Source organism: Mustela erminea, chromosome 4 (genome assembly GCF_009829155.1).
Source record: "Mustela erminea isolate mMusErm1 chromosome 4, mMusErm1.Pri, whole genome shotgun sequence".
Taxonomy (NCBI): domain Eukaryota; kingdom Metazoa; phylum Chordata; class Mammalia; order Carnivora; family Mustelidae; genus Mustela; species Mustela erminea.
The window spans coordinates 112905386-112928734 of NC_045617.1; the positions used below are offsets into that span (position 1 = coordinate 112905386).

The 23349-nt window shown below is 39.0% G+C and overlaps 1 pseudogene; it reads left to right on the forward strand.

Moving 5' to 3' along the window:
- Window positions 1-3394: 3394 nt before the first annotated feature.
- On the forward strand, window positions 3395-17020 carry LOC116589379 (annotated as a pseudogene).
- Window positions 17021-23349: the final 6329 nt, after the last annotated feature.

The window sequence follows — 23349 nt, forward strand, 5'->3', positions numbered from 1 at the left end:
TACAGAAATGCTGATTTCAAAGGACACATTGATCCTGATGTTCATAGCAACATTATTGATAATAGTCAAATTATGGAAGAGCCCAAGTGTCCACTGACTGATGAATGGATAAAAATGATGTGATATATGGGGCGCCTGGGTGGCTCAGTGTGTTAAAGCCTCTGCCTTCGGCTCAGGTCATGATCCCAGGGTCCTGGGATTGAGCCCGCATCGGGCTCTCTGCTTGGTGGGGAGCCTGCTTCCCTTCCTCTCTCCGCCTGCCTCTCTGTCTACTTGTGATCACTGTCAAATAAATAAATAAAATCTTTAAAAAAAAAAAAAAAGAAGATGTGACGTATAGGGGTGTGTGTGTGTGTGTGTGTGTGTGTATACACATATATATTTATGAATAGTATTCAGCCATCAAAAAGAATGAAATCTTGCCATTTGCGACAATGTGGATGGAGGTAGAGAATCATGTCTAGTGAAATAAGTCGGTCAGAGAAAGACAAATACTGTATGATTTCACACATATGTGGAAATTAAGAAACAAAACAGATGAACACAGGTAGAAAAAAAAGAGATGGAGGCAAATCATAACAGAGACTCTTAACAATAGAGAACAAACTGAAGGTTGCTGAAGGGGATGGCCACAGGGATGGTTTAAATGGATGATGGGTGTTAAGGAGGGCAATTGTGGTGGGCACTAGGTATTATACATTAGTGATGAATCACTAAATTCTACTCCTGAGACTAATATTACACTTTATTTTAACTAATTAGAACTTAAATAAAAACTTAAAACATTAGAACAAAAGGAAATGGAGTAATATCTGACTCATAGGAATAAAACTGCTAAAATTAAGAAAAAAAGAAAAAGAGCAGATACAGTACAGACCTTGAAACCATATCAATAGTCTTTGCACTCTTAAAAATAGCTAAAGTATTAATTTATTTTTAAAAATATATGTAGTTATCTAGTATTTTTATCCTCCTCTCAAACCCAAGCATCTAAATATACATCAATTATAGGCTAAGTATCTATTTCCCCACATCTTGTTTTTTGTTGCCAAGTTATCTGTGTATATTATTCTTTTTTTTTTTAAGATTTTATTTATTTATTTGACCGACAGAGATCACAAGCAGGCAGAGAAAGAGAGGAGGAAGCAGGCTCCCTGCTGAGCAGAGAGCCCAATGTGGGGCTCGATCCCAGGACCCCGGGACCATGACCTGAGCCGAAGGCAGAGGCCTTAACCCACTGAGCCACCCAGGCGCCCTTCTGTGTATAATATTCTAAATTGAAAGTTCCCCTTGTTATGCTGAATATATTTCTCTGTTGTTTAATGGCATCTATTGTTGCTGTGAGAAATCTGCTTGGTTTAATGTTTAATTACTATTTCTATTGGTAATCTGTCTTTTCTCCTGGTAGTTGGTAAGAGTGTCCCTTAATTCTTGATTTTTTTTTCCTAGCTTAACTATGATGGGTCTAGGTGTGAATATGTTTTCAAAGATCTTGCTTGGTTCTTAAAAATCACCTTCTATTTGAGGATGCATGTCTCTATTCAATTTTCAAAAATTCACAATACTTTTCAAACATTACTTTTTGTGATTCTATTTCCTTTTGGAAGTCTCACTTTTCTTTTAGTCTATCATATGTATTTCTTAACATTTGGGTGACCATATAGCTTATTGTCTAAATTAGGACATATTTGAGATTTGAGAGTTAAATGGAATGTCATTAATAATTACATCAGGACAACAGATATAAATTTGAACTCTACCAAGCACACTGGGGTGTATGATTGATCTATTTAACATTTTTATAGATTTTATTCCCTATGTTGTGATCTGGATGAATCTTCAGTAATATTTTCTAATTTATTATTTTCTCTTTTATTGTCTCTGTTCCAAAGCTTATCAAATCTTTTGAATTTTTATTTCAATCCATACTTTTAATTTCCAATATGTCTAGTATTTCTGCTTTTTAACTTATTCAATTTGTTTCATTTCTGTTTTTCATTGTTTTTATATAATTTTTATATAATTTATATATTTTTCTCTTTAATCCTTAAGCACTCAAAGCATATTTATACTAAAGTTTTTGCGAGATAGTTTCATAAATTTTTACCTAGAATGAAATTTTGTATAACTGTTAATTTTTCTCTGGGTCACATTCACAACACTAGAATTCTCCATGAGTTTCGAAATTTTGTTTTTCAGCCTCATTTTGAATGAGATTCCTCCCACTTCTTTTTTTTTCTTCACACTTCCCTGTCTAGTGGTTTTGCAATTTTAGTCTCACAACTTCCTGAACCCCAGCTCTAACCCAGATACTGTGCAGAATTGCAGATCTGCCTATGGTCTCAGTAGGGCTAGGACATCAAGTTCTGGGCGAGGGGCAGGTGGCACGTATCCTCAGGTGCATGGAGTGTTTAGTCCTCTTGCTTCTGAAGCAGTCTACAAAGTCATGGGTGGCTGCACATTTCCAACCACCTTTCCTCAGGAGAAGCCTCACCTTGCACCTGTTTTCAAACCTGGCTCCAGTCTTCTGATTTCTATGGAACACCTTCAGTGTTCCTTCCCTGAATTGCCAGCTGCCACTGTCTGCTTCAGGACTAGAACCCAGCAAGCCTGTGACCTCTGTTCTACCCAACTTCAGGTTTCTCTTCTATTTCTGGTATCTAGCAATGCTTAACAGGTTTTGAACCCAGACATGTGTTTTAGGTTTTTGCTTTTGTATCTTTATATACTTTTGCTATGTGTTAGATCGAGGAGGTACATTAAAGCAGGAACTAACTGTTCTACTTTGACCAGAATACTTACAATTTTAAAATAAAGAAGTACACTGTATTTCTTTAAACTAAAATGGGTGATTATAAAGTATCCAGATTTACCAAATTTGGAGGACATTTAGAGGTATATTTTGTGTAAGTCTCTGAAACATTTTTGTGTATATGCAATAGTGGTAGTGTTAATGGAATGAACAGAACCCTTTGTCTATAGGATGGTTTAAAAGAACTTTTGCCAAACTGTAGTAATTTCTTTTCTAAATTACATCATACAGAAATCTTTTCTATTAGCTGAAGTATTTTCTTTCCTATTAGCTGAAGCATTTTACAAGTCACATTGTGACTTGGCTATTTTGAAATGAGACATATTTTACTCAGAGAAGACAAATATTAAATTTTCCATGTAAAATAGTTATGGAATCTGCAGGAGAAAAAGAAAAATAAAGGAGGAAGGAAGAAAGAGCCCGTTCACTCCAGTGTTTTGAATAGTACCTGGCCCTCAGTAAATATTTGTGGAAAAAATGAAAGGACAAGTATCTGAGTCTCACCGCATTGCTGGTTAGCACTGCAGAGTCCAGGGAAGAGGGTAGGGAACACGCTGTGGGTGGGGCAGGGAAAAGCGCAGCATGAGGGCTCACAGATACAAAGTAAGCGATCAGGTGAAAGTGAGAGGCGAAGTGAAGCATACAGTTAGCCTAATGGTCATAGCGTTTGTCGTTCTATAACCTGGTTGTAATAAAATGATCTTTTTTTTTTTTGACATTTTTATGTGGTTGTGAGTTTTCTCAGTTACATCAAAACCATTATGCCAACTCAGCCATATCTAAATGTCCTGCTTCCCATTTTGAGCCTATTTTACTGAGCTCTACTCGTCACTCAGAGGTGAGGAGAGAGGCCCCAGTGTGAGGTTATATATAGATATCCTCCATACTGTGGAGGGAACACATTTGGAGAAAAGAAGTACATGAGTCATCCCCCTGCTGCAGTCCCTGCATTGTGGAACATAAATAGAAGGTCCATTCAAGGATATATTGGAATCAATAGCAGTTTCCAGCAACATAACTCGACCAATCTTTATGTCATCCAAGCCCCTAGAGGACAAACAAGGGAATAGGCTGGATCTTAAGGAATCAGCCAGGATGATTCTGGTTGAGTCACAGTGGCCTCTGCCTCAGCCCTGTTATCATCTTAGGCTCTGGGTACAACAGCAGCAGTGGAACTTAAATTTCTAAACTGCTATGTGGAAAGGAAGTAAGGACCGCTCTTCGGATCACTTATTCATTTCCAAGACCCACCCCCAAGAGCAGAACTCTTCAGTAACTACTGACTGAACTATTTTATCATTCGAAAGGAAACAAAGTAGAGTGTATGAGAACATTTTAATGTGCATGTCTCACTCAACAAAGTTGTGAGTCACTGTAAACTCAAGTTACAACACACTCCATAGCTCAACATAAATGTATTCCATAGTTTGACACTTGCTCTTAATTTGTTTTCTTAAAGATTTTATTTATTTATTTGTAACAGAGAGAGATCACGAGTAGGCAGAGCAGCAGGCAGAGAGAGAGGGAGAAGCAGACTCCCTGCTGAGCAAAGAGCCCAATGCAAGGCTTAATCCCAGGACCCTGAGATCATGACCTGAGAGGAAGGCAGACGCTTAATCCACTGAGCCATCCAGGTGCCTCTTGCTCTTAATTTACTAGCCAAAGACTAAATAGAACTTTTGTGCAATCTCCTGCATAGGCGGGGAAACCAGTTCCAGCAGGTTCAAATGACTCCTACTTAGACTGGTTTCTAGGAACTGGAAATCAGTATAATCACTCCGAGGAAGGTGGGCCAAGACCAATCTGAATTAAAGACCAGGCAAGAAAGACAGGGAGGGGAGTTACACCACAAATCCTCCTGTCTGTTGGCTTTTTGCTGTAGCATTAGCATTAAAAAGGGTCATAGTTGCTTCTTTAATTTCTGTGTCCTTGAAGAGGATTAGCCATGGGAATGGTTTATTCATCCTTGTGATTCATAGATTATTTTAACTGGGAAGAAAAGCATTTGTTTGTTTAGTGCCTTGAGCATGGGATTTTCCTCACATTAGCTCATTTTATCCCCATATTAATGGTTTGAGATACATTTTATCTTTTTACACATAAGGAAATTATAGATGAGAGGTAAATAACTTGGCCAAGTCATCAGCTTTAAGTGGGAGAGTTAGTACTGAAACTCAGGAAAGCCGTATAATGAGTAAGAAGTGTAGTCACCTAAGTCTGTGTGGCCTTTGTTAAGCTGCTTAAACTTCCTGTGCCTCAGTTAACTTAGTTTTAAATCAGGAATAATAATCATACCTCCTCTCCTCGTATGGTTGTTATAAGTTAAGAATTTACAGCATAGTTTTGCACATAGCCATTTTCATTTATTATTGGTAGAAGTATAAATTGGTATTTCCTCTTTGGGAGGCAACTTTGTAATTGCTTAAATGGGAAGTCTAATACATTATCATTATTATTATTGTTAAAAATTTATAGCATAATTGAGAAATACATGGACATACTTAAATTTTTTAATTTTTAAATGTGTATCTTCTCTCTCCCAGCAGTTCTAATTTAGGAATTTATCCTTCAGATATGTTCACACACATGCATGAAACTATTTATACAAGGTATCCATTCTGGCACCATTAGGAATAGTGAAGTCTAAGAAAGCAGAAACATCAGTTAGGAACAGATTAAATTAAGATATTAAGATATATCGAATGTACTATATGACCTCCAAGATACATTGCAAATTGAAAGAAAAGGTGGCATATTATTTGTACAATTCTGCCATTTGGATTTGAAACTTTATGTATAAAACAAATATCAATACTTATATGTACCTTAAGTATTTTTTCAGTTATATACAAGGAACTGTTTACCACTGTTAGCCTTTAGAGAAGGAGGCTAAAGAGATAATTTCTTATGCAAACAATTTTTTTAATACAAAGAAACCAATTTTTAAAAATACTACAATACTGCATTATTGAACTAAGGAGAATTGTTAGGTACTCACAGGTAGTTAGATTGAGATAATCCCCCAATCCTGGTAAGCAGGAACCTTTTAGTAAAATGTAGGATCTGTAAGAACCAGGCTGTCCATGCAGAGATCCAAAACATACCTCTGAGTGTCAAAGAAAGACAAATCTCACCACACTTTTGTCAGCTCAATTAAAATTTAAAAGAAGCATCTAGAACACATTTCTGTATTTCTTTCACATTTTATGACTCTCGTCTCTAAATCCTACTTTTTCTTTAGCTTCATCTCTGTATCAGTCAGCTCAGGCTGCTATAACAAAAATATCATGACTGGATAGCTTTAACAACAGGAATTTATTTCTCACAGCTCTGGAGGCTAGCAAGTCCCAGACTGAGGTGCTGGCTGACAGTTCCCTGAATTCCCTGGGAAGAGTCCTTTTTTTTTTTTCCTTACAGATGGCTGCCTTCTCACTATAGTTGCATGGGGAAAGGGTGGAGGAAGCAAGTTCTCTTAGGTCTCTTCTTTTATAATGGGCACTAATCCCAAAAAGGGGCCATACCCTCATGATGTCATCTAAACCTGATTACCTACCAAGAGCCACATCTCCAAATACCATCACATTTGGAGTTAGGGCTTTAAGATATGAATTTTGGGGGGGGGACACAATAGCATTGTATCAACAATAGTTGATAGCATTTTATTTGAGCCCCCAATTTTTTTTTTAAGATTTTATTCATTTATTTGACAGAGAGAGACAGTGAGAGAGGGAACACAAGTAGGGGGAGGAGGGAAAAACAGGCTTCCCCCCGAGCAGGGAGCCTGGTGCGGGACACAATCCCAGGACTCTGGGATCATGACCTGAGCCGAAAGCAGACACTTAATGACTGAGCCACCCAGGTCCCCAGTTTGAGCTAAAATATTAAGTTTAAGTTTTATAATAAGATATTAACTCTATAGCAGCTTGTTGTTCTCTAAGAGTCATGAAATTTCCTTCATTAGCCATATAGAATGTCTGTAATCCAGGCCAACTGCCGACAGCATCAGAATCTTAGAACACTCTGTTTAAATGGTGCATATTGAAAGTCTGGCAGTGGGTAGTTAAGAAAGATGGTCTTGGGTTATACATCTATTCATTACTGTACATACTCCAAATTCTCATGTTTTTTTTTCCCTTAAAAAGGCCTTCCCTATACTAGATGGAAACAAAAGGGTATCCTCCACCACTTTAACTCTTGATAGGTGCTAAGAAGAAAATTAACACTGCTATCACAATTTGTAACTATTGTATTTTTAGATCTCTTTTCTTTACTTTCTGAATCCTCTACAAAAATGTAAGTTCCATGAAGGCAGGGACTATGACTATTTTGTTCACAAATGTGTCCCCAAACCCAGTACAAACACTTGCTAAATATGAACCATGTTCTTGGATCAAGTTAGATCATAAGGAGGCTACACGTCTGGACAATAACATCTTTATCATTGCTTTTATAGAACTGTTTCTTAGTTGTTGGCCATGGATTTTTACCTTAGGTTACTCTCAAAATTAACCATGCAAATTTAATGCATATAGTAATTGTGAAACCAATACTGATGTTGTTATTGATATCTTAGTCCCTCTATTGTCACATAGGGCTAGGTCCCTCCCAGGAATATCTTATCCCCCAAATATTTGTAGGTAATTATTTTAAATTATAAATGAAAAAATACTGATTAAATATAATTAAGTTTCCATCTTCATTGCAGCTAGGAGAAAACTCCAGGTTTGATGCTCAAACATAGCTACTCTTAGAATTGACTCTTATTGTTGGCATATGCTTCCCCCTCCCACTTTTGGTTCTATTTAAGGAGTCTTATTGTAAATATCTTGCCTTCTGTCTCTCTCTTTTTTAAAAAAAAGATTTTATCTATTTATTTAAGAGAGTGAGTGAATGAGAGAACACACGAGCAGGGGGAGGAGCAGGAAGAGGGAGAAGCCGACTCCCCGCTGAGCAAGGAACCTGATAAGGGGCTCCATGCCAGGACCCTGGGATCATTGGCTGATCTGAAGGCAGACACTCAACCAACTGAGCCACCCAAACACCCCTCCTCCTCTTTTTGAATAATTCATCTCAAATACTTTCTATATTAAGTAAAAATTAAGTACATTAAATTGATAGCAATAAATTACATTGTTTTTGTGTTATTTTCCCATTTCACTGGGTCTTAACTGCAAAGATTTGAGTTCATGACATATTTTGGTTTTTGGCTTAATACTGGCAGCATCTGGTTTCTCTCTGTCCTTTCTCTCTTCCATTTTCTCCTGTTCCCTCCCACCAAAGACATCTTTATTTCCTATAATACCACTGTTGCTGCCACCTCTTGTATCATGAACTGCCCCATAAGATCTGACAGTATACCATACACACTTGCTTTCTCAGGATGTGCCTAGCTTTGCTTCCTCTTCTTTGTCCTATGTATAGCTTGGCTATAAATATATTCTTGGCTTCATCTTCTCTACTTTACAATATCTCTAATGCTCCTGTAACACAAACTATTACCCATATAAAATCCATGTCATTGTTTCTTCTTTATCATCCCTGAAATCCATTTATTGGTAAAAATCCTTTTAAACCTTAGGAATAATACCATGAATCACTATCCAAATTTTCTGTACTTATAGATTATAATTATAGTGCCTTATTTAATATTAGTTGTATTGATAAATAACCCTGTATAAGTATAAATAAAGCATTAGAAGTAGTCCCTTAGACCTCTCTTGTCCCAACCAAAAATTGTAATATATATGAAATATATAGGACACATACATATACACATATACATTTTCCCCCAAAGTCCTTTTAGAATGATGAAACATAATCAATTTACCAAAAGACGAAATTAGGATGATGACAGGCAATTAGAAACTAGAAAAACATAGCATTAATTTGGCAACTGATAGGGTGCCTGGGTGGCTCAGTGGGTTAAGCCTCTGCCTTTGGCTCTGGTCATGATCTCAGGGTCCTGGGATAGAGCCCCACATCAGGCTCTCTGCTCAACTGGGAGCGTACTTCCCCCTCTCCCTGCCTGCCTCTCTGCTTACTTGTGAACTCTCTCTGTCAAATAAATAAATAAAACCTTTAAAAAGAAATTTGGCAACTGATGAACTACTTTTCTGTTGAGAAGATAAGAATCCGAGTCTGAGAAGAACTAAGTCTCAATCTTCGACATTAAGGTTCCTTAAACGTGCAGGTATTAAAAAGAATTATAATTGAGCATAGTGTTCCAAATTTATTATTTAGTACATAACATAGCAGGTACTAAATTGAAGAATGAAACTAAAGAAGATATCATAGGAAAATAAAGTTGAATCTTGTAAAATTAAAGACCCCGTTTTTCATATAAATTGTATAGTAGAAGTTGCTTAACTAGGAGTATGGAAGAAAATTGCAAAGTCTCTCTATTTTCGACGTGGTTGTATTCACTGCCTGGTAATAAATCAGTCAGGGAACCTTTTACATAAAGGGATGTCACTATAAATTAGCGTTTACATTTTATCTTAAGTAGTATCATCATAAAATATTTAATCAAGACACTAAAGCTGTCAAAGTAGGTGGATAATTTGAGACCTGGTGTGTGAAAAAGATCTGATTCTTTCATGTTGGGATTTTTCTTTGTTATATAAACTTTGATCTGTGAGTTTACCAGAACTTGCCACAGTAATAACAATAGATAACTTATTTACTAATCATAACAGATGTTTGGCAATCAGAGAGCTATTTAAATACTTCGGTTAGTAACTAACCAGAACGGACTAAATTTAAAGAAAATAACACCAAAATGCTTTCTTATTTTGTTCTGAAACAGAGAAGATACTCTTTTTTTTTTTAAATATTTTATTTATTTGAGAGAGAGACAGTGAGAGAGAGTAAGAGTGAGGAGAAGGTCAGAGAGAAGCAGACTCCCCATGGAGCTGGGAGCTGATGCGGGACTCAATCCCGGGACTCCAGGATCATGACCTGAGCCAAAGGCAGTCGCTTAACCAACTGAGCCACCCAGGTGCCCACAAAGAAGATATTCTTACCATGCAGATGGTTTTTTCTATTCTTTCTTTTTTATTTAGGCTATCTTTCCACATATTTCTCAATTATTTCACAGATTTGAACAACAATGATAATAATGATAATGATAATTTGACTTTCCATACAAGATAAAAATTGATCTTTTCCACACTCTTATTTGGCAGGAGACTGGGAAATAGATAAACTGAAGCCTAGAAGGGTCCCTGTGTGTCCCTTTGTCCTGGCTTCTTAAACTTCAGAAGGCAGCAAGAGCCCATCTTTTGGCTGCTTGTCAGGGATTGCCATTTTGTTTGCCTCTTCCTAGTAGACAATCCTTGCTTCCCTTTTCACTGGCTCTTTGACCCACTGGCTGCACCAGTTAACTACTCCCTGCCCCAGGATCTTCTTGACTTCTATGGCTGGTTTAGCTCTGCATTTCTGACTTTGATCTTTGATTTTACTCTTTGTAGTCTGCCTTACTGCAACCAAAGAGGTCATGCAAATCACTTCCTGCCACCTGCGCCAGTTTCTTAAGTCTATTTCTGCCAGGCCAGCTCTGACCTCCACCATGAGAGGAGGACCAGATATCCTGCCTGGAGCAACTAAGTCCGGGCTAATACAAATAAAAGCACTTTTAGAATATGCCATTCAAAATGTTGAAAATGAAAACTGTCACAAATTCTTAACTATTTTCAGTCCTCATCAATGACTACATTGATCAAACAAATATTGTGATAGTAGATCTGTGAATTCCTCTTACTTTTTAAAGCCTAAGTAATAGGGGCACATGGGTGGCTCAGTGGGTTAAAGCCTCAGCCTTCAACTCAGGTCATGATCCCGGGGTCCTGGGATGGAGCCCTGCATCAGGCTCTCTGCTCAGCAGTGAGCCTGCTTCCTCCTCTCTCTCCCTCTCTCTGCCTGCCTCTCTGCCTACTTGTGATCTGTCAAATAAATAAATAAATAAATCTTTAAAAAAAAAAGAAAGAATTTTAAAAAAAAAGCTGAAGTAATAAATTCCCCAGGTATAGACTTCAAACAACATCTGTTGACTTAATTAGAGAAGAAATGCTTCAAAGATGAATTCTTTTCCTGAACTTGGTTGTCTTTTCAACAGATGATACATCTGAAACAATAGGTAGGGAGCAGATGTGGGATGGTCTGAGTCCTAGCTTGCATTTGGCAAAACTCTGACTACAGAGTGAAACCATTAAAGGTGTTGTCAGTGAGATTGATGATGTTACGCATTTTGAAATTGTCCTTGACAAATTATATAAAATGCACGATTCTTCTACAAAGACACATCATGAATTGTAGCAAAATGTAACACATAATACACCATTTTTCAGGGGCAAGAATTTATTAGTTCACTGAGGCACCTTCAGATTGAGTTAAAACAGATTCTGAAATAATCCTGCTAGAATAGGTCACTGTAAATAGTTCAGAATCAAAAGGAAAAAGAAGCATGAACAAATGGAGAAGGGGCTGTTTAAATAATACATGACCCTCCCCTAGTATAGGACTCCCCCTTCTATATTGGAGTGGGGAAGGTGGGCCATGCAGAAGCAGATCCCAAGAGTTGTGAGATCATGGATGATAAACCTGAATCCAGAGTGCCAATCCAAAGTTTTGATCTGAGCCTCTTAAGCAAGAGTGACTCACCTTGTCCTACGAAGAAACCAGAGGCATATCTTCCCAGATGGATTGAGTCAAATTTCATCCCAATGATTGATAACTTAAAATATTATTTTGGATTAAAAGAGAAATAGATAGGATATATAATTTTAAATTCCCATACACTTTTAAGATGAAGAATAAGAATTCAAAGAAATCTTGTACTTGCATTGATTGATCACCCCTCCAACTAATGGCATGTATTTACTTGCCTTTGACTTACATGCTGACAAAGAACAGAAAGATAGCAAAAGATTGTATATCTAAGTATAGGGTCAGAATGGACAGATAAGGCACAGCCTTAGGAAGCTTGGAGCAACTCCAGAGATCAAAACTGAAATCCATGCAAGACTTAATAAATAAGCTAGTTCTCTTATTTCCTACCTGCCTCCTTTCCATGGACCAAAGCAGATCCCTTTGGTCTCAGGGATCAGAGAGACTTTTTAGGGCCATTAAATCCAATCTTCTTATTACATAAAAATTCCACAAGAGTCTTAAGAAGTAGTTTTCAAGTGTCTTCTGAAATACTTTGAAAGACAAAGAACTCATTACTATGTAAGGAAGCTCTTTCTACCTTCCAAGAATGTGCATTGTTTAGAAAGTACAGGGTTGTTAGGAACACTAGTTTCTAAAGTCAGATAGTAAGAAGAAAAATTGGCCTTAGGAATCTATTTATCCTGGCTTCTCATTCAGAGCCTTTTTTCACAAAACTTTAGTAGAAATACTTGATTATGAATTGATCTAAAGGAAACTGACTTGGCAGCTGTAAGGGAAGTCCTAATTTAAACCAGAGGGACAAGAACAAATGATATCATAGGAAGTTATGAAACCTAACTCAGTAGAGAGACAGGCAGAGTTGCTGACCACAACCTAAGACAACTTATTCTTCAGTAAAAAAAAGTCTTATGACCCACCAGTGGACTATTTCCCCCTTTTTCCCCTCATTTCCCCTCCTAGATTCTAGAGTTTGCAGATGGCCCAGATACACACCATTACCTCAGAAGGGAAATGTTTTAACGCTATTATCCCATTTTTAAATCAACAAAATTAAAGAATCTACAATAAATCAAAATATCTACAAAAATATCTACAAAAAAACCCTACAAAAACAAAAATCTCAGTGGTTCTATAATTGCCTCTAATTCTAGAGAGTCACTTCCCCCCCAAAAAAATAGAACATTATTTTGAAGTGACAAAAACATTGCACTTATAATTAAGCAATGAATTCTTCTTTCTTATCAAAGGCAGAACTTCTGTAGAGATTTTATTTGTACTTTATACATAATATCCACCACTTTATGATATCATCATTCCCTTTTAATGCCATATTAGCTGAATATCTATACCAAGATAGGATATGTATGAAAGCCAAATAAATTTGGGGATTCACAGACTGACATTTAACTCGGGCTCGCCAGCCACAAAAGTAAAGGCTTATAGTGGAATGTGCCTGGTCTACTAATGTGCATAGAGTTCTCAGTCTAAAGTCTTCTTATTAGAGAGACCACTGAGGAAAATCATCCTATTCATATAATAGCAGAAAATGTTCTAGTGATCCAAACCTTCTTAAAGCATGACTTGACAGCCTAAGATAATGAGACATGTGAGAAATAATCTGAGCTATAAACTATTTTCAATTTATATATAATAAATTCAAGCACTGTAATAACCTTATGAAACAGATACTTTATTGATCCCATTTTATGGAAGAAGAAATGAAGGCACAGTCTCATTCACAGGCCTAGCCTCACACACAGGGAACAGTCTGCTCATTCTATAACACCCCCTGCATGAATTCCTTGGGCCCACCTGGCTAGAATAGCTTCAGCAATTCTAAGCGAAAAAAATTCAGAGTGGAATTCAACCTTCTCAGCTTCAAAACAAAAAGCAGGAAGCTACTTGAACTGAGAAGCCAAAGATCATGCCTAAAGCAGAAAACTTTCAAGATCAAATTATTAGCAGAAAAAGATAAACACAGTCTTTTCTAAAACAAAAAAAGCCAAAAAACCAAAAAACAAAATACTTCATTACTGAGCATAGTGTAGTGGAAGAAATGGAAAATAAATTATTGGCAAGAAAGAGGAAGTACAAAAATCCAGCAACAATTGGCCAAAATACATAATGATGCAGAGACTCCAGCATTAGCTAAAGGAAGTTACACCTAATTTTATTTAAAGCCTCAGAGAAATGGAAGCAGTTGAAAATGCCATGAACACATTTAAATAAGAGAAGTTGTTATATGAAGAGCTTGTTAAAAAAGAGAAAATAATTAATGAATTGAGTGCCATATCCAGAAAAACCAACACCTGGGCTTTGGGTCACTCAGAAACAGAATTTTCACAGCAATGTCAAGCAAATTTCCTATGGACAAAGCGTCATCACACGTTCTTCCAAGAGAACTATAGTTTCTGAAAAATTCTTTCAGCAAACAGAAAGATGACAAGTGCACTGGACTATGACAGTTACTAGAACTTTGTAACAGTAAGGAACAAACATAAAGAGAAGCCTACATTTATGGGAGAAATTCTAGAACACTACCCTGGAAGAACACAAGATAAAGTGCAACAACATGAAAAATGCTAGAAAAATTTCTGACTCTAGGAGAAAGGAAAAAAAAGAAGTCCATTAAGACTTGGAAAACCAAGGGGGCGCCTGGGTGGCTCAGTGGGTTAAAGCCTCTGCCTTGGGCTCAGGTCATGATCTTAGGATCCTGGGATGGAGCCCTGAATAGGGCTCCCTGCTCAATGAGAAGTCTGTTTCTCCCGCCCTCTCTGTCCCTCCCCCTGCTTGTGCTTGCTCTCTCTCTCTCTCTCTCTCTCAAATATATAAAATCTTAAAAAAAAAAAAAAATTGGAAAACCAGGGGCATATCTGGGTGGCTCAGTTAAACACATGCTTTCGGCTCAGGTTATGATCCCAGAGTCCTGGGAATGAGCCCCACATTGGGCTCCTGCTCAGCAGGAAGCCTGCTTCTCCCTCTCTCACTCTTCCTGCTTGCATTCCCTCTCTCACTGCTTCTCTCTCTGTGTCAAATAAATAAATCTTAAAAAATAAAAAAGGAATTGGAAAACTAAAAACAACAAAAATTTGGGGATTTTCAAGTTAAAGACAGGATATACTTATGCTTCTTCATAATAAACAAGATGATGAAAGTAAAAAGAGGAACAAAGAAGAAAATTGCCAATTGAAGTTTGCAAAAAAACCCAGAAAAGTATATAAGTATCAATGAAGTATTTCCTTTATTTTAAAAAGTTAAAAGAAAGAGAAAAACGTAGCAGAAGGAGCATGGATGCTAATCTAAAGTAAAGTTACTATTAGAAAGTTATGCCCAGGAGAAATAAGCATAGGAAGAACTTTTGAGGCTTAAAAGGGCAAAGGCAAAACAGTTGTGATGAAATTTCCAAGTATTAAGAAAGAGATTTACATAACCTTGGATCGATAATTCTAGATAGGCAAAGGAAGAGAAGGCAGAAAACCAAAGAAGACCAAAAAATTAAGACTGAAAATGTTGCAGAACTAGGACTAGACCCTGGCTAAACAAACAAACAAACAAACAAAAAACCCAGAGGCACTTGGAGACCTTGGAGGAATGGAGGTTTATTTCACACTGGTGGGCCCAGAAGAGAGTAATCTCTCTAGGTCTGAGCCCCAGACACAAAGGGGGTAGTTTATACACCTTTACTTCCTTATCTTTGCTACTCTTACGGTTGTGACAGGTGGGTCTAGGGGAAAGCCTGAAAGGGGGCCAGGACTGGGATTCCTCTGCTGCATTGGTCAGCCACCTCAGAACACAGATTCTCCTTATCAAAAACATGCTAGGAGAGATACCCCTAAGCTTTCCAAAGTTATCAACATTTGGAAAGAATGTATCAAAGATATAGGACCACATTCTGGGCCATTTCTGCATATTCCCCACTGGGCTCTTCCAATTTAGAGACAAGGACAATAGAGAACATGAGATAGTGAACTTGGTATACAGTTGATGAGAATGTTAACAAATTCAATTATTCTGAGAAATACTGTGACAAAACATCTTTAAATAACACTAACCTCATCAGTTAATTATTAATTGTATTATATGGGAGTTGATAGGTATGAGGTTGCATACTGACATTGCTGTGAATACTTTCTATTTATATTAAGGAAATATTTAGTTGATATGTTGGTCTATGGTGTAAAAGCTATTGAAATAAATTTACAGTACAAACATTACTTCATTTAATGCACAGCAAAGAAGATTTTTTGTTTCTTTATGGAATAACAGAAGTAATTGGAAAAATTTCAAAGTGGTATTTTTTTAAACCAAAAATCTGTAACTTTTAGAACCTGGAGGTTAGTTGGCTTGAGTAAATGTAAAATTTTCTTTAAGAGTTATAAGTTCATACTGCTAAGTTTAACAAACTGATAGCGTGATAATTGCTGCATTTTTTGTATGATAAGCATTTTGTATTTGTTTGAAGCAAAGGGGGAAGAAAAGGAAAGGAAAAGGAAATGAAAAAGAAAAGAAACTAAAACATCATGTTCCCAAAGGGCACGATATTGTTACACAGCTGGCATTCAGCCCCAGGCTGTGTGGTCCTGGAGTCCATCCTCTTAACTACGCAGACCACCACAGGTAGCAGAAAATTTTAAATAGCTAATATTCTATCTAAATATCTAAGGGATACAGAGAAAGTCTTACAACCTTAAAACAAGAACAGGATCCTCTGAGGGAGGGATAAACAGAAACCCAGAAAGAGCTTCCAGGCATAGAAAATGTGAAGAATGGGGCACCTGGGTGGCCCAGTGGGTTAAGCCTCTGCCTTCTGCTCTGGTCATGATCTCGGGGTCCTGGGATCGAGTCCCACATCGGGCTCTCTGCTCGGCGGGGACCCTGCTTCTCCCTCTCTCCCTGCCTCTCTGTCTACTTGTGATCTCTGTCTGTCAAACAAACAAACAAATAAATAAATAAATAAGAAAAAAGAAAAGAAAATATGAAGAAGTTGAGAGGCGCCTGGGTGGCTCAGTGGGTTAAAGCCTCTGCCTTCCCCTCCGGTCATGATCTCGGGGTCTTGGGATCAAGCCCACATCGGGGAGCCTGCTTCCCCCTCTTTCTCTCTGCCTGCTTCTCTACCTACTTGTGATCTCTGTCTGTCAAATAAATAAATAAAATCTTTTTAAAAATGTGAGTAAGTTGAATAAAACAATAAAAGAACCAGAAAACACTTTCTCGGAGCCACCACAATAGTAGTTCCAGGGGATTCGGTTTATGGAAGCTCCCAGATCTGCAGTGACAATCTAGCAGTCGCTGGAGCGGTTCCCATGGTTATGGGGTCAGGTTGCTGCTGCTGCTGCTGCTGCTGCTGCTGCTGTGGTGACGGCTATGTGTGGTCCCTTGGGCCACCGAGGGACACAACCTAACAGCACCTTTGCCTGCGGCGCCTGCGGCATCTTTTGCCTCCTACTCTGGGGACTCCTTGTCGTTGCTGAGGAACTTGTTGGCACCAGTCACTACACAACGTGCAATTACGGAGGAGTTACCCCGTGGAATGATCCTTGACCGAAAGAAGACGGGACCAGACAAATACTCTCTTGCCCCCGGAGGGACTGTGTGGAGAGGCGCAGCTTTCCCGACGCGACGCCGCACGACCCAGCGCCCAGCTTTTCACGAAGCTGTGGTGGCCTCCTCCCTAACGCTCTTTCCTCTCCTGCTTCATACCCATTTTCTCTCTCTGCTGGTTCTCCGGCACTGCACTCCCCAGGAGTAAGGATTTTACCTCACGTGCTGTCTTCTAGAAGGTCCGGTCCACGGCGATCGTCTTGGAGAAGGGTGGAATCAGCCCTGAGCGCTCCTGCCAGGACCACGCGTCCCAGAGGAAGCCTCTTCTCGCTGGATCTCGGCCGTTTTAAGGCAGGCCCGGGAGCCCCGGGATGAGAAACACCCGAGGGCCCCGGTACCGGGCTTCTCTGTAAGGGTCCTGGCTCAGGCCACCTGTCCTCCAAACCCCAGTGCTCACGCAAGCCCGGGTCCTCTTGCCCCTTCAGAGTCACAGGGCAGCCGGCCTGGCCCCAGGGCCTAGCCAGGTGTGGGAATGGGCTCTGGCCCAAATGCTGTGCAGGAGCCAACCACTGAGGCCAGCTGCAGGGTGGGAACTGTGCATATGTGGACTGGAAATCTACAGACTTCGAGGAAGGCTCACCAAATGCCCAGAAAATGAATGAAAAAGACCATTTCTTAGACAAGTCAGCACGAGATGCTCAGCAACAAATAGACAAAAGCAGCAAATAAAAGGTTATGAAAGTTTCAACTGAAAAAAATACATATCATTTACAAAGGAACAGGAATCAGTCTGGCATGAGTACACATGGAGTCTAGAAAACAGAGGAGCGATGTCTTCAAAGATTACAATCGCCAAATTCCCGGCCAGGGTGAAAGTAAAACAAAACAAAACATTTAGACATGCAAAGAATTAGATCATTTACCCCATTCACGTCTTTTTAAAAGAAGTTACCCAAGACTATACTCCAGGAAAAGAGGCATATTCAAAGAAAAGGAAGACAGACTGAGGAGAGAGTGATTTCCACGTGGAAGGGCAAAAAAGAGAAGTTCTAGGATCATAGGCAAGCAGACAACTAAAAGCAAAACCAGCCAGATTGGAACAGGAGAATGGAAGTCTAGGTAAAAAGGTGAGCGCCGTGGGTTAGTATGATGTAGAGTTTGAAAATGTGAAGGAGATGATCAAGACAAATGCTATAAGAAATCAAGAAAGCAATTTGAAATTTCAGGCAAAATACACAAGATAGACATTACCTAAAAATGAAGGAAATTATAATGTTACATAATTTTAAGTAATTGGGTAGTATAAGAAAAGAATCCATTTGACTCTGATGCTTGGGGTTGACCAGCAGTGGCATAGAGTCATGAAATCAGGGAAGGAAGTGTAATTCTAGCCCACTATTTGGCAACATTATAACATCCTTCAGAGTGCACAATATTTACAGAGTACTAAAAATAGAATGCTGCTTGTTGGTTTCCATCCTTTAGCATGAGTCTATATATAAAGCAAGCATAGAAGGATACAATGTAATGATAAAGTCCAGGTGTAGTTGATACAAGATAGGAGGTGGAAGGACAGGGAGGAAAGGAGTGTTCAGGTTCTTATCTTATGGAATGGGGAAATAAATACTGTTGAAGGTGGATGGAAAATTCAGCCACGAGAATTATATTACTTCGGGATAGAGTACAATGAAAAGTGAAGAGAGATACCTAGGATAGAATCCCAAAGAATATCAAAAGTTAAAGAAAGAAAAAGCAGCAAGGCGGTAAGCATGAACACCTGGAAGGCACAAAAATGGAAGCAGAAGAGCAAATGAAGAGGGTATTGGGACAAGAAAGTCTTTCAGCTGTAACAAATGTTGCTGAGGGCAAGCAAGATAAAGACTGGGTGTGTCCTTTGGATTCCCGGGAAATCTGAACAATGGGAACTCTGGCCACAGAACAGTGCCTTGCAAAGAAAGCGAGACATAGTAGCAACAGATTTGGGAGATGCTGCAGTTTGGGAGTGAAGGAGAGGAAGGGAAAGGGTAGCAGACAAACAATGACATTGGATCACAGGACCATTTTGGAGTTGTCAGGTATAGAGGGATTGGGCACGTTCCAATGCTGAAATGGTTGTGGATTGGGGGGGGGGGTGTTAAATGGAAGGGTATGGGCAGGTGGACTCCAGAGACCAGAGAATGAGTTCAGGGAACAGGGCACTTCCTCCTCTGCAGGGGGAGGAAGGAGGTAGCAGATGATGTAATTACAGTTAGATGTGTAGCAGGCAGGAATTTGGGGAAGTTCCTGTCTGACAGCTTCTAATTCCTCTATGAAGGAAAATGCCTGCCTGTGTCTGCTGAAAGAGAACAAGCAAACAGATTAAGACTTGCTTTACTGTGTGATTTTTCTTCAGTATTCAGCAATCCAGGGTAGAGGCAAGGCAGGTGGAGAGCTGAGTCTATTCAAGATTGGGGTTTTGCCAAGTGGGTGCAAAAGGTGCGTAGGTATTTTCTGGGAGCATAAAGGGAAGAAGGCAGGGGCAGGCCAATTAGCAAAAGGCTAATTTATCAAAAGCTAATTTTGCATATAGCGAAAAGAACTCCAGTTATGTAACGAAATAAACTTTTTAAATGGAAAGCAGGAAACAAGAGGGTCATAAGTGGCACTTTGAGTAATGAGCCCAACAAAAATAATGTTGACACTGAGGATTTATTAACCTGACTTGTGCTAAAGGAAAGACCTTACTGCTCTCTTCTAAAGCTGGGCAATTGATAATTCCAGAATGTAGGGGTTCTCTCCTACTTAAGCTCAGTCTTTGCAGACTCTGGAGAAGTAGGCCCAGCTCACTTGAAGAAGCCTCGTGGTTAGGCACCAATTGGGGCAGAAAACATCTGATTATAAACATGTATAGAATGATTCCACTGTGATGGGAAAGATACATGAAAATGTGGACTATTCTAGAAAAGGCCTTGATATTCCTGGAGGCAACCAACTGGGCCATCGTGCTTCCCTGGCCTCAGCTCTGCTCAGCTTTTCTGGAATGGCGTTTTGGCAGCTCAAGTCATTTCATCAGGCATCGGTGGGACTTCACTGATGGTGCTGGCTCAGGAAGAGAGCTATGCCAGGTGATGATGAACTTTGGTCCAAAGACACTGTGGTTTTGCAATGATTGCAAGAGCTGCTTTGGACTCCTGTCCTCTAAGAAGGTCTGGCCTACCAGTCAGGATTCTGTGGCAAGAAAACAAAAAGCTTCCCAGATTAGGGGATGTTGAGAGATATAGGGCATTTCTGAAGGAGATTGGGATGTGTGGTTGTGCTCATATACCCCATCAAATAGACCTGAGCAAAGTCTATTATCTGAGACCAATTTCAGCCTGTTTGTTTGCTGCTGTGGGCCGCAGGCTCAGAAGCATCATTCAGCAGTATGCTGACACTCGCTTTTCATCCCAGAGGTGAGGCTGAGAGAAGAAGGAAAGTGGGGACTTATCCAAGTTCAAGGATCCTTGTTCCTTAGAGCTCCCAGTTTATTTCCTTTCTTCTTTCTCTTCTGAAACCTTACTTTATCTGGGTCTCCTTTGAGATTTTTAATGTCTTTTCACTTTGAACTATAGTTACTTATTTAAATGTCATCTCCTCTCACACTTTTGGCCAGATTTTGCAAAATGGTTGTGATGGGTACATTTGACCTGCAGGGTTTTTCGTTTTGTTTTGTTTTGTTTTGTTTTCCTGCTACCTCACATAGAACTTGGAAAAAAAAAAAGAAAACCCACCTAGAACTGGTTACCGGATATAAAATTTCAAAGCCTTCAGAGAAAAATTTTAAGAGAAGTCATAAATCTGCATATCAGAGGATCTGCAGCACAGGGTAAAGTTTCCCACATCGTAGCTACCCCTTTTATTAGAGCATGCACTCTCCAGGACACCTCAGTCCTCACCCAGGTGCTTTGTCTACCTGTAATGCCTTTTTTTGCCTCTGGAAATCTTGAGACTAGTTAGGAAAATATGATTGAAGATTGAGTGTAAGTCATTAAGAGCTTGGACTTCTCCAAGTAAGTGGTGGCTGGAAAGAAATAAGAAGGGAAGAACACAGCAAAGAAAGTATAAAAGAAGAATTTTCAGTATTTAGTGACCTATCCAGTATGGCTTGATGGGAAAGGAGTTGTGACCCTGAGTGTCCAGAGGAGTGACGATGTTTATAATAAGCGGGTCAGATGCTTTTTACCAGATGGTACACATATCTCCAAGCTGCTTTGAGAGTTGGTTGGTAATTACTTCCAGTTGCCCCCTTCTCCAGAAAATTGCCTTACATGAAAGGAATGAGAAAACTTAGATCAAAAGGTCACACGAAGCACTCTCTGGGGAGTTGGTGGCACAAAGTCGATCCTTCACTGACAAGGATGTACAAAACCTAGTCCTTCTTGCCTTAAGATGGAATCATCCCAGTGGTACAATTTATGCTTCACAGCTCCCCACACATCAGGCAGAAGATGGATTCCACTTGGGAACACAGCCTTATTTAGTTTCCTTCTCCAAATCTCACTTGCTTTACTCCTTTTTTTTTTTTTTTTAAGTATTATTTATTTGTTTTGGGGAGGAGGGGCAGAGGGAGATGGAGAGAGAGAATCCAAAGCGGACTCCCCACTGAGCATGGAACCCTATGTGGGACTCAATCTCACAATTCTGAGATCCTGACCTGAACCAAAATCAAGAGTTGGTCGCTTAACTGACTGAACCACCTAGGCGCCCCTGCTTTACTCCTTTTATCCTGAGAGTGCTTTCTCAGTAAATCATGAACACCAGAATCTCAGGAAATTAGGTATTTCTTGGGAAAGCAGCCTTAGATAGTGTTCATAACAGAATTATGTAGCTTAAAACGTGGGAAATTGCTAATGGTGGGGAGATAACATCTAGGAGTTCCTCCCCATAGAGATTCTTTTATAATCATGGTTTTGTCTCTAGCTCGGCAGCACAGGGCCTGGCATATATATTGTGCAGCAAATTTTATTTTGTTGGTCAAGTGAATTTGATTTGGAGTCTATTGAGTCTGAAGCAGCAGCAGGGCATCCAGTGTGAGATATGGCACATGGGCGCAGGAAAGTGATTGTGGCTGGATATCGAGGACTTTCACTGGGAGAGAAACAATTCAAGAAGGAGGCAGTAATTAGTGTCAAGTCCAAATACAATCTTGAGTCTTTTTAACATAAAGCAGCTGGTATTTGTCTTTACCTCCATTAGGTACATAACTCCAATTACCCTAGACCAATGATTTATAATCCTTTAGTAATGTTTAGGCAAAATTCCAATTAGTGAGTTTTGCTCACTACTAGTAAGTAGGTCCAGTGGAAAAGATTAACATTCCATTGGAGAGGTACTTGTGGATTTTGTTTATTTCTTCTGTATTCTATTCCCAGACAACTGAATGAGGCTTCTGAGATTCTTTTAGGACAAAGAAGTGTGCAAAATAAAGTAATCAAGTGTTTATTGTACTTACACTTAAGAGATTTAGGTCTATCTCTCTTCATTACATTGATTATATTAATTTTTTTTTTTTTTTTTAATGAAAGCAGGGCGTCTGAGTGGCTCAGTGTGTTAAAGCCTCTGCCTTCAGCTCAGGACATGATCCCAGGGTCATGGGATCGAGCCCCATATCAGGCTCTCTGCTCAGCAGTGAGCCTGCTTCCCCCTCTCTCTCTGCCTGCCTCTCTGCCTACTTGTGATCTCTGTCAAATAACTAAATAAAATCTTAAAAAAAAAAAGACAGAAAAAAGCATTCAGGTATTCCAAAGGTTACACTATTTATCTTTTCAAATACAGGTCTCCAGTATCCTAAGGAGGGTGGTTTTGAATGCTTTAAATCTTGGTTGTCTAAAATCGTCCCATAAACTGTAATTATAGCTCTTTATAACATGCTAAATAATTCCTCCCCGAATGGATGTTTATACCTTTCAAATATTTATAGACCGTCATCATTCCTTAGTCATCTCTTTGCAAAGTTGCACATATTTTGTTCCTATAATATTTTTCATAAATCAGTTTCCTCAATACTAAGCTGCTTTTCTTAGTTCTCCATTCAATTTGTCTCCATCTTTTTAATATAGTGCTAATCAAAGTTAAATGAGATATTTTGGGCTCAATTTATCCTAAGGTTGTTTGAGAGGGTTTAAAATTTCCTCACCTGGATTAGTTCCTCCTTTATATATATAGCTCAGAATAGTGCTGACTCTATCAGTGTTTTTTATCATTTTACTTTGAAAAGTCATAACTAATTTACCATGTAATGGCACTCAGAAATCTCCGTGCTGTTACTGTTTCTTCACTGATCATTGAATATGCAGGAATTAAGTGAGTTC